General features: G+C 43.6%; 1 protein-coding gene and 2 long non-coding RNA genes across 5 annotated transcripts in view; 1 reads left to right on the plus strand and 2 right to left on the minus strand.

Annotated features, from left to right (window-relative positions):
* CNOT6 (CCR4-NOT transcription complex subunit 6) overlaps positions 1–12062 on the minus strand; it is a 33646-nt gene extending 21584 nt beyond the window's left edge. The window contains exon 1 of one of the 3 annotated variants that reach the window (XM_027643115.1): positions 11894–12062. The gene's annotated coding sequence lies outside the window, so the exon portion shown is untranslated. Of the gene's footprint in view, positions 1–9453; positions 9834–11893 lie in introns of those variants that run through there. The other 2 variants (XM_027643113.1, XM_027643114.1) reach the window with 2 other exon arrangements.
* A 1159-nt stretch (positions 12063–13221) lies between these two features.
* LOC113947311 lies at positions 13222–14985 on the minus strand. Its single transcript, XR_003527672.1, has 3 exons — positions 14896–14985; positions 14455–14533; positions 13222–13824 (listed from the first exon to the last, which is right to left on the minus strand). It is a non-coding gene; the product is annotated as an uncharacterized LOC113947311 (long non-coding RNA).
* Positions 14986–15187: 202 nt separating this feature from the next.
* LOC113947310 lies at positions 15188–15770 on the plus strand. The gene is made up of 3 exons (XR_003527671.1): positions 15188–15301; positions 15406–15505; positions 15613–15770. It is a non-coding gene; the product is annotated as an uncharacterized LOC113947310 (long non-coding RNA).
* Positions 15771–16230: the final 460 nt, after the last annotated feature.

Consider the following 16230-nt stretch of genomic DNA (forward strand, 5'->3'; position numbering starts at 1 on the left):
TTAAAATTGTTATTTCAATACTTGTAAAAACAGAAGAGCTTGAGAGCTGAAGAGGAGTGTGGCTGCCCACTCCCACCCTGGATCACTGAGTCTCCACACAGATTTAACACCCCTTATCCCAAAGGAACTGAGCTAAATGAGGTCAACAGTGCACAGGGTCTGATACAGGGAATTAGATCTCGAGCCTTCAGTGCAGACACAGTTTTAAGCCCTTATTTGCACAGGGGGTGCTGAGAGAAAGGCTTTGGGACAGGGGGAGGGAGAGCAGGGGCAGAGAGACCCTTCAGGGAAGGGTGCAGGGCGAGGGTCACAAGGATCAGAAAGAGAAGGAAAAAACTGAAGGTTATAAAGTCAAGGGGGGGCAACTTGTTGGAAGAAGAGCTGACAGAGCTGGCTACAGCAGCAGGTGGATGATGGAACACTGGCTCTGGCTTCACTTTGGAACAGACCACTAGAGACAAAGCCAAATGTTCACAGGTCGAGCTGCACCTGCACCGACGGCTGCCTGTCTCTCCAGATTACAGGGATGGCAGCAGCCAGGGATGCACAGCCAGGCCAGGTGCTGGCTTTGGAATTGTCCTGGACAGGGGATGGTGTGATCACCCACACCATGTGCACGGGTGTGCTGTGCTCCTGGGGTGCCCTCACAGCCACAGCACCAGGGCCATGAAGGACACGGTGTCAGGAGGCCCAGAAAATGAGTTCCTGGAGGCCAAGCTGACTGAGCTACTCTGCTGGAGAACAATGGAAAGAGTTCAGATCATTGACTGGCAGGACTTTTGAAAGGGTGTCCGTGGCTATTGGCATGTGTGAAGTGGAAGCTCGACTGTGAGGCAGTTTCTGATCCAGATGACTAGGAAAACTACCAATAAATAATGCCTTTGAAATGGAGAAATGAGAGTCTGCCCTGACTGACAGGGCAAGAAAGACTGATGTTTTTCCTGTCCTGCTCTTCTGCCACTTTTATGAAATTGTAAGATGGTGAGGAGGAAGATTTAATCAAAATAGGTAGCTGAGCAGTTATTTTGAGAGTAAACAGTAAGGTTTTGTTTGGTTATTTTAAGCATCAACAGAAAATAATGCAGCATGCCTTCATTTCCTGAAATGCTTTCTACAACACCACAGATAAATCAGCTCTACTTCAAAACTAAGTGTATCAGACAACTCCTGCAGGCCAAGTACCTTTATAGTATTAGCTTTATTATAAATGTAGATATCAAGTTTGCCCCAAAAACTCTCCTAAAACATCATCTCCTACCATATCAAAATTAAAATTAAGAAAAGAAAACCAAAATTCTAAAACTGTGTAGAAATCAATGAGCTAATGAGAGCAGCACAGTGTTCAGACACAGTTTTGACTGATCTACTCAACTCTGAAATAACTATTTCAATACTTACTACGTAGCATCTATAAAACCCATTTACACAATGGGAATATCTGTAGAAGTACCTCAAGATCATGAGCTGTAGCATTACAACTCTGCTTCTGAAATTTCCTAACACATGCTGGTGACTTCTTTTGACTTCCCCTCCCTCCCCTTTACTTGATATTACTTATTACTGACAAACTGATGCAGATCAGGAGATAGCCAGGAGGGGAAAGTAAACAATGTAGTACCACACTTGATCAAGTGCAGAATTACTCAAATTTTTTGCTACTTTAATTGAAAACAGTGAATAAACTATACAAATTTAGATCTAACAAAGTGAGAAGTAACAAGATAATTGAAGTAACAAGATAATTGAAGTGTGTTTTCCATTTAGTGCAGTTTTCCAGTGCAGTATTACTTGTCAAATAAATTATTTTTGAACTGCTGAAAAGCAGCAGGATAGAAAGCAATGTATTCAGTTGCTCAAAGATTTTGTAAGAAAACAATAGTCCATATGAGGGACTTTCTTTTTCCCTTTTCCTCTCCAAACCCTCACACTTGAAGCTCATCCCAGACCATTCATTTGTAACCTTGTGCCTTTTAACCTTGAAGCTCTCTTCCATGCAATCCAAAGTTTCATTTGAAAATGGGTTTCAATGACTTCCTCCACAAATATAGTTTCTTAAATTGACTGCTATGTCTCAAATTCCAAGTTAATTTAGGATCCTCCACACACCCACTCCCCCAACCACTTGCACTGTGGTTTTACAACACACGAAGCAGAACTAAGCTGGTCCTGCTGCAGTTCCTCCTCCCCAGGACCCTGTATTTCCACTTCACTCTTGCATCAACACTGACTTTTGTCTGATAACAAAAGGAGCTGGTGAAGAGAATTAATTAAGCTGGTTAAGTGGGGAAGATGAAAAAAAATATATATTTGAGGGAGCCTAGCTTCCTGTATTATTCCTGTATAGCAGAATTGTATGTGTGGATTTGCAGCTGGTTTAAAGGACTGAAATCGGGACACCACCATAAGGGGGACAAAATTTCTTCTCCCAGAGCAGGAAACAGAATCTTGCTTCCAGCTCCCCTCACCCATCCATCAGTTAAACAGTAACACTGAACAAAGTCTGAAATCCCAACTGAAGGCAAAGTACACTTCTTTTTAGATAACTGAAAGTTATAGCATTTCTAGCAATGCATAGGTTAATCAGGTGCATTAACCTGTATTTAAAGGGTTAATTTCTACTGTTGAGCTTTATTAGAATTAACAGAAATTCTTTCAACTCCAAATAGTGACCCTCTCCAAAGGGAACAGAAGTACATCTCAAAAATAACTACTGTGCTTTGGAAAAAAAATGTTTAAGTGTCATCATAGAGTTGTATTTCAGTTTTTACTATAAAACTTCAGAGGTTTCCCCACTCCCACTCGAAGACCCACCACCTATTCTTTAAACAATAGTGTTTCCAAAATGAATCAAGCTCACTTCTCTCACCTTCCTGTCACTGGTGGCATTTTACTCAGCAAGTTATGAATTTCTGTGGGAACTTACTTACATTTCAGCCTGATGTATAAGCAAATGAAGCAACAACCGTGTCCTGGCCAGGATGACAAGATGCAACATCTGTCACCTCCTCACAAAAAAAGCAACTTGAACAGGCTTATGACAAAGGTCAGTCCCTGCACAATTTACACACTTGACTGGATGAGTTGAGCCAATGACTGTATTATTTCTCCTCAGCCTGTACCATGCCTGGGCAACAAACTAGAGAGTGATGTCAATACTGAAAAATGATGGAAAAACTATTCATAGGCAAGATGTCAGGATGAGGAAAGGAAGAAAGTACCCAACACATCCCAGCTAGACCTCAAGTGTCACGTGAAGTAAATTTAATGTACTTCAGCTAAATTCTTATTTAAAATTATTTGGGACCACCCCACCCACCTAAGGCATAAAACTTGAACTAGAGAATTAAATATTTTTTCTATATGCCTGACACTGTTCCTACAGAGCCTTCTAAATTTCATGTCATTTTATTTCTATCAATATCTTATTTAGAACACAGTAAACTGAAACTTTGCTTTTTTAAAAATAAATCTAAACATACACCTACAGTTTTGGATTTCCCAGCTATTAGCAGGTATACACCATAATATGGAAGAATACTTGCATCCTGCTATGAAATATAGCTTGTTACATAATATGTATTTTGCTACAATGTAGTATACAATATATATTTATACCACATGTATTTTATACAGTATATACTTTGCTGCAATGTATTATAACATATATATACAATAAATAAAAATATATCTTTTGCTACAATACACAACTGTACAAGTAGATAAACCAAAGTTCAGAAAAGCAGGTGTGGGCCATCACCCAAAAGAAAAAAAAAACCTGGAATTATTAAATCTGCCTCACAATAGAGGAAGGCACACTACAGCACACTAAAATCACAAATATTTTGAGGCTGAATAAACAGAAACTTGAGGACTTGCCTATCCATTGAAATACAACCTTACATTTAACTTCATGGGCATGAACCACATTGTTCTATTGAAATATATACAAAGAAAACATCAGTGTTGCAAGAAACCACAGATTTATTTTTTTCCTACTATTATGCTACTTCTAGGTAAATATCAAGTCTGTTGTGCAAACACCTATTATTTGTGGACTATTGCAAACACTCATGGCATTTTACTTGAAAAAGGCTGTTCAAGGTTTTTTTTTTTACAGTAAGCATTCAGTATTGAAAAAAACAAGGCCAAGAAAAATCCGAGTGGGAAATCAGCTAAAGGGTAACACCTGAATTTTTCAGAACACACGCTGTGAATTAAACATTTCCTTTTAGCCGGTGTGGGGAGGGATGGCACGTACCAGCTGTGGGCACAGGAAGAACTGGAGCAGCACAAGAAGGACTCCTGAAACACTCCCCACCCCCAAGAGACTCAACTATAACATGTGGGAAAGTGTCAAGATCCCTTTAACCCAATTTATAGCTTAATGTTGGAATAATCTAAATTAAAAATATTAAAAAAAAAAAAAGCTGTTGAGTCAACACTGAGTCAATTGATTCATTCCAAGTGCTTTTTCACTTGCTAAGATCACATTTTAGTGGCTGTTACCATATTAAGATTTAATGTCTTCATCAGGGACATTATGGTTTTCTGTCATATTTTGAGGACTTCTAAAACCATAATTTTATGTGACTGCCAATACAAACCCACAAGTTACCCTTCCTCTTTTTCAGACTTAAGATAATGCAGTGGGATGTGAACATGCATGACAACTATGTAATAATAAATACAAGATACTGATTAGGTCACCTACGTGAGTATATCTGGAATATTACTAATCAGACAAGTTATTTGAATTTGCATACATAAGTTCTCCTAGAGAAAATTCAGAAGTTAACAAATGCTTCAATGTTTTTTCAAAAATCTATAAAGCTGTAAAAGTTCTGCAGAATCCTTAATCTAGCCAAAGCTGACTAACATGAGACAATGCTCCTGAAACTTAAGCAAACCATCCTGGTTCAGATCAATCAGGCCATAAATGTCCAAGGATTTATTTGCTGTCTTCAAATTAGGCAGACTCGATTAGACTAGAGAGCAGTGACTAGAACAGCCTTTAAATTTGTTTAAGTCCAAAACTCAGTCAGAATGTGTTAAATTTTGACCTGCAGGTATTTCAAATTTAATTAAGGTTACTTTGTCCCTCATAACTGCTTGTCCATGGAAATGCAAACTGGCTGGTTTCAAGGTGTGTGGCAGGGCTAGGGAGGATGTCATTTCCCAAACTTTTACTTCTCCTACCCAACCCCTACCTATCCCAATTTCCTAGAGATGAGCAGTGGGTAGCCCAGTATTTTACTGCTGTACATGGAATCCTCTAAACCTTGAATGGTGTGAAAAACCAGTGCAAAGAAGCAACTGTCACTTCCATGTTCAGTTGCCATAAAGACCAATTTGGGTTCCAAAGAGAACTCTACAATGGTCAGAATACAAATTGCACAACTCAGCACAGAGGCCCTTGACTGCTCCATCCTCTAGGCAGATCTACAAGACAGATCTGTTTTATCAGAATCATGGTAAAAAACTCAAATTCCCACCCCATACCACGCACAGCATCTAATTATTTGAAATCTGATGTCCAAGTGTTTTCAGTGTAGCAGAGACATGGTCCAGATGATTCCAATAGTTCTTAATTATCAGCAATTGTATGTAATTATGCCTATAGTAAAAGGCCGCTGTATACAAAACAAACACTAACACAAAACCAAATTGCAAAGCAAAGGCTGACCTTAACTGGTACTCCTATAAACATGTTGGCTAACTAATGAGTACTACACAGCATTCAGCTCCTTGCACATTCTATTTTAGTGTATTCTGAAATGCCAATACATTAAGAGATGTCAGGTTCACTAATTACTTTTAAGAATTTACTTGCATTACATAATTGCATGCTGTACGAGTAAGATGGAACCTAAAAGATCAGCTATAAAAGGAAGAGTTCTGTTGTAAAACATTTAGCTTAAAAATGTAGGCAGTAAGACCAGAGCTTAAAAGCTTTACCTACATGCCTTTAGAAAGCTGAGAATGGTCTTACACTCCAATATGTTCACATAATACTAACTCACCCTGCACTGGGTGTGTCCAGACAATCACCTTTGACAATTTAGTTATGATTCTTCTTGATACAAGGAACACTGATTCTTGTTTAGACTAATTAATGCAAAATTTCTTATCTGGTCCTCCTCAGTAAGCTATTCTAGATACTGGCACATTCACCACCATGTTCCTTACCACATTTTTCTTCATGTCTGCAGAATGCTCACCACATTTCTGTTGTTTCATGGGCGAAAACATGAAGTCACCACACAAAACACTATTTCTTAGACTCACAACAGAACTATGGAGTAAGAGGTAACTCAGCTACTTTAAATGAAGTTTGGACATGAGCTCATTTTCAGCATTCCTGCTATGGAACTGAACTAGAGCTTGACAAGAGATGTCAGTATCTAAATCCAAAAATCTTCGCCTTCCTAAAATACAAGTTCTAGATATCTAATTGCTTGTTAAGAGTTGCTAAACTAACTGAAGTTCAGGATGTTACAGAACTCATCATACAATTTATGCTCTACCCATCTAGCCACATCCTGACAGAAGCAACCAAAGTATTCATAGATTGTTTTCACTTCAAATTTAACCAACAAGCCTGAAAATGTTGTTCCACAACCACGCTCTTGCGCAGCAAAGCCAACGCAAGATTTCTTTCCTGTCCCCATGTTCCACTTCTGCACCTCCCCCTGTTTTGTTGATGCAGCTGTTTGTGAGACAATGGTGAAAACCAGCAAAGACACCCAGCTAAGAAAGTGGGGTTTATAGGTTGTGGGTTTGTTTTTTTTCTCTAAATAATAAAGTATCATCACTCCAGCCCACATCACTGGGTGGTTTTCAGCATCATTCTGACAATGGTGGTACTGACCCAGATTATGTGGAGTTAAAAGAGCAACCAAAGAAGCAGCTTTCCAAATTCTGCCACTGGAGAAAAGCCCTGACATACTACACCAGAAGAAACCATGGGGTGATCTAACCCACTGCTCCCTGCACAGAGAGCACGACCATTGTTGCACGATCAGTTCTTGAGGTGGATATTACATGATGCTCCTCATCAAAGCAGGAATCCTTCCTAATCTTAATTGTTCTTCACACACATCTTCACACTTGTTCCTAAACCCTCTATTTTAAGTACTCTTTTTACAGATGAACTGTGATTAAGGCAGCACTGAAACTCTTCTTAGTCCACATGACCTTTGCTTTGTCAGGCAAAGCTCTTCTGTTGGGTGAAAACTGTTAAAACTTGTATAAAAGAATATTTAAGAGTATTAACAGTCAGAGTTTGGCACAAAACACCTTAATACTTTTTATTATTTAGCCATTATGATGCCATCTCCTTGCTCTGACAAGTGATACACACCAGATGATGCACGCTCAAACCTGGTGGTGTTTTAGTTTAGTTTCAAGCCTTCCTGTCTTTGGAGGTGTCAGTTCAATGTGGGTTTTGTTCTAAAAAACATATGAAAGATCTGTCTCTGGAGCACAGCCAGTGCTTGGAGTTTTTTTCTGATCCCTGACTCTGCAAACTGATCTATGCAGAGAGATAATTTTTGGAGCACCACGTAAGTCAGATCAACGTGCAGGATCCACATCTTACCCATCAAAATACTCCAAAACAGCTCAAGCAATAAAGTTGCACATGTTATTTGTAGCACACAGGATAACAGATTATGGAACATTTATGGTCTCCTAACCATGGCAAGGTGCTGCACCCTTGCTAAGGAAAGGGGGAAGTTCAAAGGAGGCCTTGGAGACAGTGATATTCTACAATGGCACAGAAACTTTAGGAAGGTCTTCAGGTAGGGAGTCATTTCACTTGCAGAAAAAAGGTTGCATACCAGGAAAATGAACTAAGACACACAAGAGAGCCATCCAAATATCCAGGCAGTGATCATAGTGTCTAGCTGGCAGCCTCCATAACACAACTAACAGCCTTCTCAGTCTAAAAAAATTTAAATCAAATCAATCTTCTCCATTATAGCACAAACTGGAATCCTAACAGCAAGTACTTTAGTTCTAAAATAAACAATTGTATATATTTACTGCTCCTAGGCCCTCCTTGATTTATCCACTTGAAAAAAGGCCTCTGAGGCATTAACAAAAGGATTCATGTTGCAGCCTTACAAAAGGAAAAATTGAGTTGTTGCCAACCTTTTTCTTTCCAAATAAGCACCATCTTGGAGGTGTAATTAGTAACTAAAACTACATGTTAAGCATTTAAACAGCTTTTTCTAAGGGACCTGTCTGAGCATTTGTAAACTCTTCAAGACTTCAACTGCAGAAACAGCTCAGTGTAGAAATTGTGAGTGCAGGTCCCCAAGCTTATGCCAAGATTCCCTTGTTTAGTGGACTTCTACAACCCAATTTCAATGTAGGAACATAAATTATGTCACTTAATACAATGCTAATAATCTTGCAGGGTACTGTACAATAATCACACTTCCAAGTGTGAAGCACCAACACTTCAGAAAGAACAAAACAGATGAAACCCTGCAGTGACTCAGTTTGAGCAATTTATGCATAAAGCTTTCAAAATTACACCACAAAGAAGTCTAAATTTAGACTGGATTCAATAATGTCAGTATTTTGGCACCAAAAGCAGCGTAAAATCTAAATATATGGACTAAAAAACCCCAAATACATTGCATAAAACAGGACAAGGATCTGTCCTGTGCCACTAGGGCTAAAATCCAGTGATGGGGCCTGTAGAGAATATTCTTGTGGTGTTTTAAGGTCACTGGTAGCTTTTTAAAGCTCATCATACACAACTGTAACCTTTAATACTATATATATCTCCTGGCAATAAAACCCCTATGGAAATAAGTGTCAATTCTTGTATATTCTTTCAATTCTAAAGACTGAAAGGCATCCTCATTGCTAGAGATTCTGTGTAGAATCTTTGCTTAATGCAGCCCCACTTGGGACAGGGATATAATGCTCAGACTGTACATACACAGTGTACAGCCAAAATGACAGGACAAAACCAGAAAATAAATTAAAACTCAAAAGTCTGTTAGCAAACCAGACTGGGGCCTCTGCAACAGGGGCTGCACAACTGGATGGAGGAATTCTGGTTCATCACCTGGACTCTTAGGCATGGTGGTGAGCCAAACAACAATGGCAAAATATACCAAGAAAAATACTTAGTTTTTTGGTGATATCTTAACAAGGCCATTTTTATTTTACTGCCATGCTTTTAAAAAACCAGATGCTTTTGTTCACGTGTTGGGAAAGGTTTTTTAGTTTGCTCAATCCTGGGAGCATTTGACCCCATTTTAAAGACAGTGGTTTCCATCATGAACATTGCACTTGCTTAAAAGAATGCCTTCCCAAGATCTAGCACAGCCTTTTCCTAATGATTTTTACCTTGAAAAGGTACCGTGCTCATTCAATTTGCGACCCGTCATAACATGTTTTCAAGTCTTCATAATATAAAACGTCAGAAGTATTTACCTGCCCATGCAGTTTTACAGTCACATCTATCTTTACATTTCAGTTCTTCCTCTAAAATTCAAGCACAGTAAACAGCCTGAACACACTGAGACTGTATTCAGAGTTCAGCTTCAAAACGCAAACAGAAAAGGGATGCATGGTAGTATCCTTTTTACACATGGGCTGATCCGAGCGACTCAGGTGAAAAGTGAACAAAGAGTTAATCCAAACGCGAAGGGCTCCATTTCAGTAATAGCATGAATAAACCCCCACAGAAGGCTCCATTGCTAGCAGCAAACTCCACAGAGTCCAGATGAACCAGCAGGAAGAACAGAGGGCGGATAATCCTGTAAAATTACCCCAGTGGAAATGTTGATAAATTCCCAATTACGAGACCTGCTCTAGAATGAAAAAAAAAATGCGAGATACAATACAATTACCAGCCAACACTTGCACATCTTTGTGTTTAAGCCAGACAAATACCACAGGTATTTCTTAATCCCTTGAATTTTGAATTAGTTACCCACTGTGGTGAAATCTAGATTAAGAAAATAAGCCCCAGAAATCAAATGAAAAAAACAGACGATCTGCAACCCTAGTTACAATGCAAACACCCGTCTGTGCAGTTATATTTTCAGCCATACAATTTTCTATGCATCTGTGGAAATAAAGAGAGCTGTATTTAAAAAAAAAAAAAAATCAAAATAAAAAAACCTGCCTACAAAAGCCAACAGAACCTTTAGTTTACTGTATTTGTTTTGAATATTTTTTATATATATTGGAAAAAGTAAAGCATGAAAGAATTCCTGAATCAGTTAGGTTGGAGAAGACCTCTGAGATCATCGAGGCCAAGCCAGGATGCCAACCTAGCAGGTTTTCACGTGAATTTTAAATGCTCATGGAAAAACTGCTGGTAAAATACGTGTTCACCATCCACATCAAGACAGAGACAGGTGCAGAGATATCCCCTTTTCTAAAGCCTTGTCTGATCCCAGGCTTATCGCTCTCCATAAAATTCTGGATGAGGAAGCGAACGCCACGACAGGCCGTGGGGGTGCAGGAGCTCCCCGTCGCCCGCTCCCGTTCCGCAGTCAGCCCAGGCGTTCATCCCTGTGCAGCCGAAGCCAGGCAGTGACCCCGCTAGCACCCAGCCCGTTTATGGAGAGACGACCACCCCAGATCCCACTCCAAACCCCAATCCCGGCCCCGCCGCCGCCCCCCGCCCCAATTCCCTCTGTTTATCCCCTGCATGCGCCCGTCCCGCGGCCTCGCGCGCCCGCCCCCCGCGCGCTCCCATTGGCCGCCGCCGCTGCCACTCACGGCCCCCGCGCTCCCTCATTGGCCGCCTCCGCTGTCACTCACGGCTCCCCCCCACACACACACGCCCCGCCCGCCCCGCCGCTCCCTCCGCCGGAACGAGCGAGGGCCGCTGCGGCCCCGGCGCCAGCGCGGCCGCGGCTCCCGCTGCCGGCGGGGAGGGGAGGGAGGGGAAGGCCGGCAGGGACCGGCGGCTGCCGCGGCTCCTTCCGGAGCAGGCGAGGCGCTCCGCCGCTGACAGGCAGCGCTGGCTGCCGCCCCTCGGTGCGCGCCCAGCCAGGCGGAGCGGCCTCCCCTCCGGCGGGGGAGGCAGCGGCGCGGGGCGCCGCGCGCGCGGAGGGGTGGACGGGCAGTTCTTCCCCCCCCCCAGCCCCGATTGATGTCATTTCCCTCTCTCGCCTTTTGTTTTAATTATTTTAAACTCGATCGCACGGTGAGGGGAAAAAAAACCCCACCACAACAACAACAGAAAAAACGCCGATACCAAAACAACGGCAATAATAACAACAACAACAAAACAACACACACAAAAAATAACCCACCAAAAAAAACCAACTCCCCTCAAAAAAAACCGGAAAAAACCACCGAAAAACTTCAGGCTCGCAGATGCCATTATACTAATTTCTCTTAATTGCCTCCCCGATGCAAACACAGCCGGGCTCCTGCGCGGCGCCGCCCGGCCCGGCTCCCTCCCTGCCTCCCTCGCTCCGTCCCTCCCGCTCGCCGCTGGGCGCTCGCCGGGCCCGGGCCGGGGGTGCGCAGCCCCTTCCCCGCCGCCCCCCGTTCCAACGCCGCCGTTCCCCGCCGCCCCCCCCGGGGCGCGGAGCCTCCCCCGGGCGGTCCCGCAGCCGCGGCTCTCCAGGCCCAGCTCCCCCCGCTCCGGAGCCCCCCCCCACGCCCAGAGGGGGCCTCACCCCTCCATGACACCCCCGAACAACCCGGGGGGGCTCCCCCACACTGAACTCCGATATGGGGGGGTCCCCTCGCCGCGGCACCGCCGCTCCCCCCTCTCACACACACACACACACACACACACACACACACAGACACAGACACACACACACACGGCGCACCCCCCCCCGCGGTGCTGCCCCCCCGGGCTGAGCCCCCTCCCCTCCGGGCCGGGCGCCGGGGCCGCCCCTACCTGTGGCTGCAGCATCCCCGTCCCCCCGCCGCCCTCGCTCCGCCGCCTGCCTGGCTCTTTGTTTCCTGCCGCGGGCCGGACGGGAGAGCGGCTCCCCCCCGCCTCCTCCTCACACTCATTGAAAGCAAACAAGCATCATGGCGGCGCTGGCGGCGGCGGCGGCTGCGGGCGGGCCGGCCCCCCTCCTCCTCCTCCTCCTCCTCCTCCTCCTCCTTCCTCTCCCTCTCCTCCTCCTCCTCTCCCTCTCTCCGCCCCGCCTGCCCAGGCCGCCCGCACTGCGCGGCCGCGGAGAGCAGCGCGGGGAGGGGGCGCAGCAGCGCCGGGGAGCGGTGGGGGGGGAACGAGGGGGGGGGGGGTTGGGGGGGGATTTTGGGGGGGGATTTTGGGGTACGGCCTCGGGAACCGGGGAAAGGGGGAGGGAGGTGGGTGAAAGTAACGTCACGAAACCGGTGCGAGCGGTGTATGGCAGGGAAAGGGTTCCGAGCAGGAGCGAATGGAAATAGCCGCTTGTTTGGAAAAGAACTTTTAAAAATTCTCCTGCAAAAGCCCAAATCGGCAGCTCAGCCTTGCGGTGGATGAGCTCAGGCACGGTGCGGGGGGTGGGCCTGGATGCATTTTAGGAAAGGGAATGTATTTTCTGCGTTTGTGTCTTTGCTGGCAAGCCAGGGCCTCGGATCCTCTGCTGTGACATTTTCAGAAACAATGTTTACTGTGAAATGTCCCCCAGAATTGCCCCAGCAGCACCTTTCTGAAAGTCAGGTTGTGGCTCGTTTAGTGTTCTCCCTTGAACAGATTAATGGATGCAAAGATATTTAGAAAAATAAAGCATGTTCTCGTTTAATGATGTTATTACTGTCCCTGTGCAATAATACTTCACAGTATGATGAGGGATGCTAAGGGAAATGGTGTTGGGGGAGTGCCATCCATGGTGTAGTGTTAGCATAAATCATAAATAATGACTTCCAAATCAAGGATTTCCTCAGTTTTTCAGAGAGTTAAAATGTTCAAGCATTGGTGATGCAACAGCAAATGAGCAGTTGATACACACCAACTCATCCAAAGGAACAGTAAAGAAAAATGCATTGTCCCACATATAGAACCCTGTTTCCAGTCTGGGAAAGCTGAGTAAGAATTGAAGGCTCCTCTGCTTAGGTATAACTGGATATGTAGCTGGAAATAAGTGACACTTACACTGTTGTGCAAACAAGGCATTCTCTTTTAACATAATTCAAGGGAGAATGGTACCTGGTTGAGCTTCTGAGGAGCACCACCACAAACCAGCGAGGGCAGTGCTTTGAAAAACACGACCCTGGCCTGCTGCAGACCAAACCTGCTCACAGAAAGTCCTCCACAGAAACGTTGAGCCCTTTGACACTTTTTTTGGAAATAATCCTGCTATACTTCAGATTTCTGTTCAGCCTTATCAGATCATGTATCTGAAATGCTCTCAGATGATAAACTATCTCCTCGCCGCATGGTGCAGTCCTGTGCTGGAGATACCCGAGCCTGCTCCATTACGGATGTGCACAGGCTCTGGCAGAATATCCTATCTGCTTCCCGGGCTTGGCTGGCTCTGGAGAGCTGACAGTCATTCAGAACTAACTCAAGTAGCTCTACATGTCATTCTCCTGCACTGCATGTCTTTTCTTTCCGATAAGCAGCTGTCCTGCACATTCTTCAGTTAATACTTTCTGGGTCAGATATGGCTTCAATAGACTATATCATTTTGCCCAGAGCTAATTCTCCAAAAGCAGTAGGAAAGTCTTTGAATACGTTGCAGGATTTTCCAGGAATTGCTGCTCAGCAAAGAAAATTTAGTTGATCATAAGTCTCTCGAAAAACGCTTGCAGGGAAACTTCATTCCTTAGGGATGGATGCTGGGGTAACATTACATTAGACATGGAAAGGTCTACTGGCAAGGGCCTTCATCTCTGCAAGTGGAGAACAAATGGTAGAAAATACTGTAATTCTCAAATAACTGAGATAAGCAAAAAAGAGCAATAGGGGAAATAATTTAAAAGCAATTAAAAATAATTCTGTATTGTTGCCTGTTACTCAGAGTAACAGGAGGTCACAGCAGTTTGGCAGGTTTCAAGTTAATGAACTTTATGATAACGCTACAAGTTGTTTATAAAAAACCAGCAATATTTGAAGAGCCTAAAGTTATGGCCTTTTATGTCAACAATTCTTCTTTGAACTGCCAGCTTATGTGGTTTGAAACAACAGAATGAAGTAAAAACAGGTATGTGGGGTTTTTTTTTTAGAAACTGTTATGTTCTACTGAATTTCCTGTGCAGAAGTGCTGCTGCTCATCTGTACATGTGATTAACTTTTGCTCCCTGAAAGTGTTATCAGACCTGTAACCAGGCAAACAGCAGAGCAGATGGCCAGTGCCAGTATCGGTGTTTCTGGTCTGGGTGTTTAATGAGATCTGAGAGTGTAACATGAGCCTCTTTCATTTTGTCTGCCTCGCATGGCAGATATACTTGGTGCAAGTGCTCTTGTTGCTCAAGGTCACAGATTCATCAATCAAAAGAGAGCCCTTCCCATTAATCTTTTACCTGCCCATGACAGTTTCCATACGTCTCAGGAGCTGCCACGTCGCATGAACGCCGTAGTCTCGAGTTTGGGACAGCACTGCTGTGAAAGACAGCCGGGTTAGAGCAGAAATTAGTCACTTTTTAAAACACAATGTTAAGGTTACCGTACTCTGAGCATAAGTTTTCATTCATTAACCCTGAAAAGAAAAGCCTTTCTGTGCTGTGCAATAGGCCTTCAGTAGGGCCAAATCTCACTTGTGGCACACAATCACATGTCCCACATGATGAAGGTGAACGTCCTACAACATTTCTGACCTTACAACTGGAGATAGAAGTATGTGCTGTGAGTAGTTTAAAGACTTTTAGCATCCCCACCATCTCCTCTGTTGCACACATCCAAGGCTCGAGCTGTGCCTGGGAGGCCACAGGGAGGGCCACTTGGTCCATCTCACCAACACTTACAGCTGTTTCGAGGTCCTGGTGCCTCTGTACACTGACAGAGGGATGTGAAACTTGTGGTAGAGGCTTATCTTTGTGGCTGAGCTATGGTGCTTTCTGCTTTGTTTAAATTGCCAAATTTGGTGAAGTTATAATCTTAAAATATCTATGTACAGTTGCACAGTAGAGGCTTGTTTGACTTCTAAGTTCTTTGTCATAAAAGACATATCTTCATCCTGCATGGTCCATACATCATCACCCCAGAGAACAGGCACAGAGGTGTCATGGCTTATGGAAGCTCGTGTGTCTGGGGTCACAGAAGAGGTGGCCAAGGAAAGGCTCAGTCCTCTCTGCTCCTCCCCTTCTGTGCCCAGGAAATGTGACAAAACCAAAGTAACTGGAGGCAGGAAGTGAATCGAGCAGAGTTATGGTAAAGTAAGGGAGATAATAAGGAGGAAAGAAGGGAGTAACTGGGAGAAGGAGGAGAGGGATCCCGAATAGGAGGGCAGAGCTAATTATGGTCTACATTTTAAGTCTATGTAGGTAGAGAGACAGGAAACTGCAGGATAGCTTCCATGGCAGTTGAGATCAGTGGGATAACTGCTCTGAACGTGGGATATGCCTAAAATGACAGGTACTCTGAAAAATGAGGACTTGGAGCACTCATATTGTGCTTCTGAAATCATTGCATTTTTAATGATTTCAGCCTTAAGTTTTATGGCCTGTTCTCCATCTACCGAGAGTGAATGTAAGAGCATCTTCTGTCACAGCTGGATAGTAAAGATAAATCTTTGATGTTTATTGAGCATTAAAACTACAGTGAAAGCTCCATACAGAAAGCATTGAGGCAATTAATATTCCTGCTTTCCTCTGCGTGGAATGGAGTTCTATGGTTTCCAGAAGACTTGTATGTAAAAAGGTAATTGAAAACTCCCCTTATGCATATCCACAACAGAGATGAATTCAGGAATTTTAATCCTGGAATGGCACGATTTGTAGGTAAAGGCTTTGCAGCCTTAGAATTACTTTAATATCCATTGTTAGACAAAAGTAGACTAAGTGCTTAAAAAGAAACTGAATAAGATCAAAAGCTTTCTTTCTAGTAGGAAGACTTCCATAGCGAGAGAAGAGTTTCTAACTCCTTTTTGCCAGGGATGGATGCTACTATTTAACACTGCCACCACCTGAGATGCTTGTATACCATGTTTAGATGACTCTTCTAATTATTTAGATATTTGATCTGTTATCAGGATTGTAGCAGTTTAAAATGAATCTTGTTCTCTACCTCAAGTTTCCAGGTCTGTGGAGCATTTAGTCATTAATATATTCTAGTGTGTGCATTTGTGCTGTGCTATAGCA

Source organism: Corapipo altera, unplaced genomic scaffold, assembly GCF_003945725.1.
Source record: "Corapipo altera isolate COAL_440 unplaced genomic scaffold, ASM394572v1 75, whole genome shotgun sequence".
Classification (NCBI taxonomy): domain Eukaryota; kingdom Metazoa; phylum Chordata; class Aves; order Passeriformes; family Pipridae; genus Corapipo; species Corapipo altera.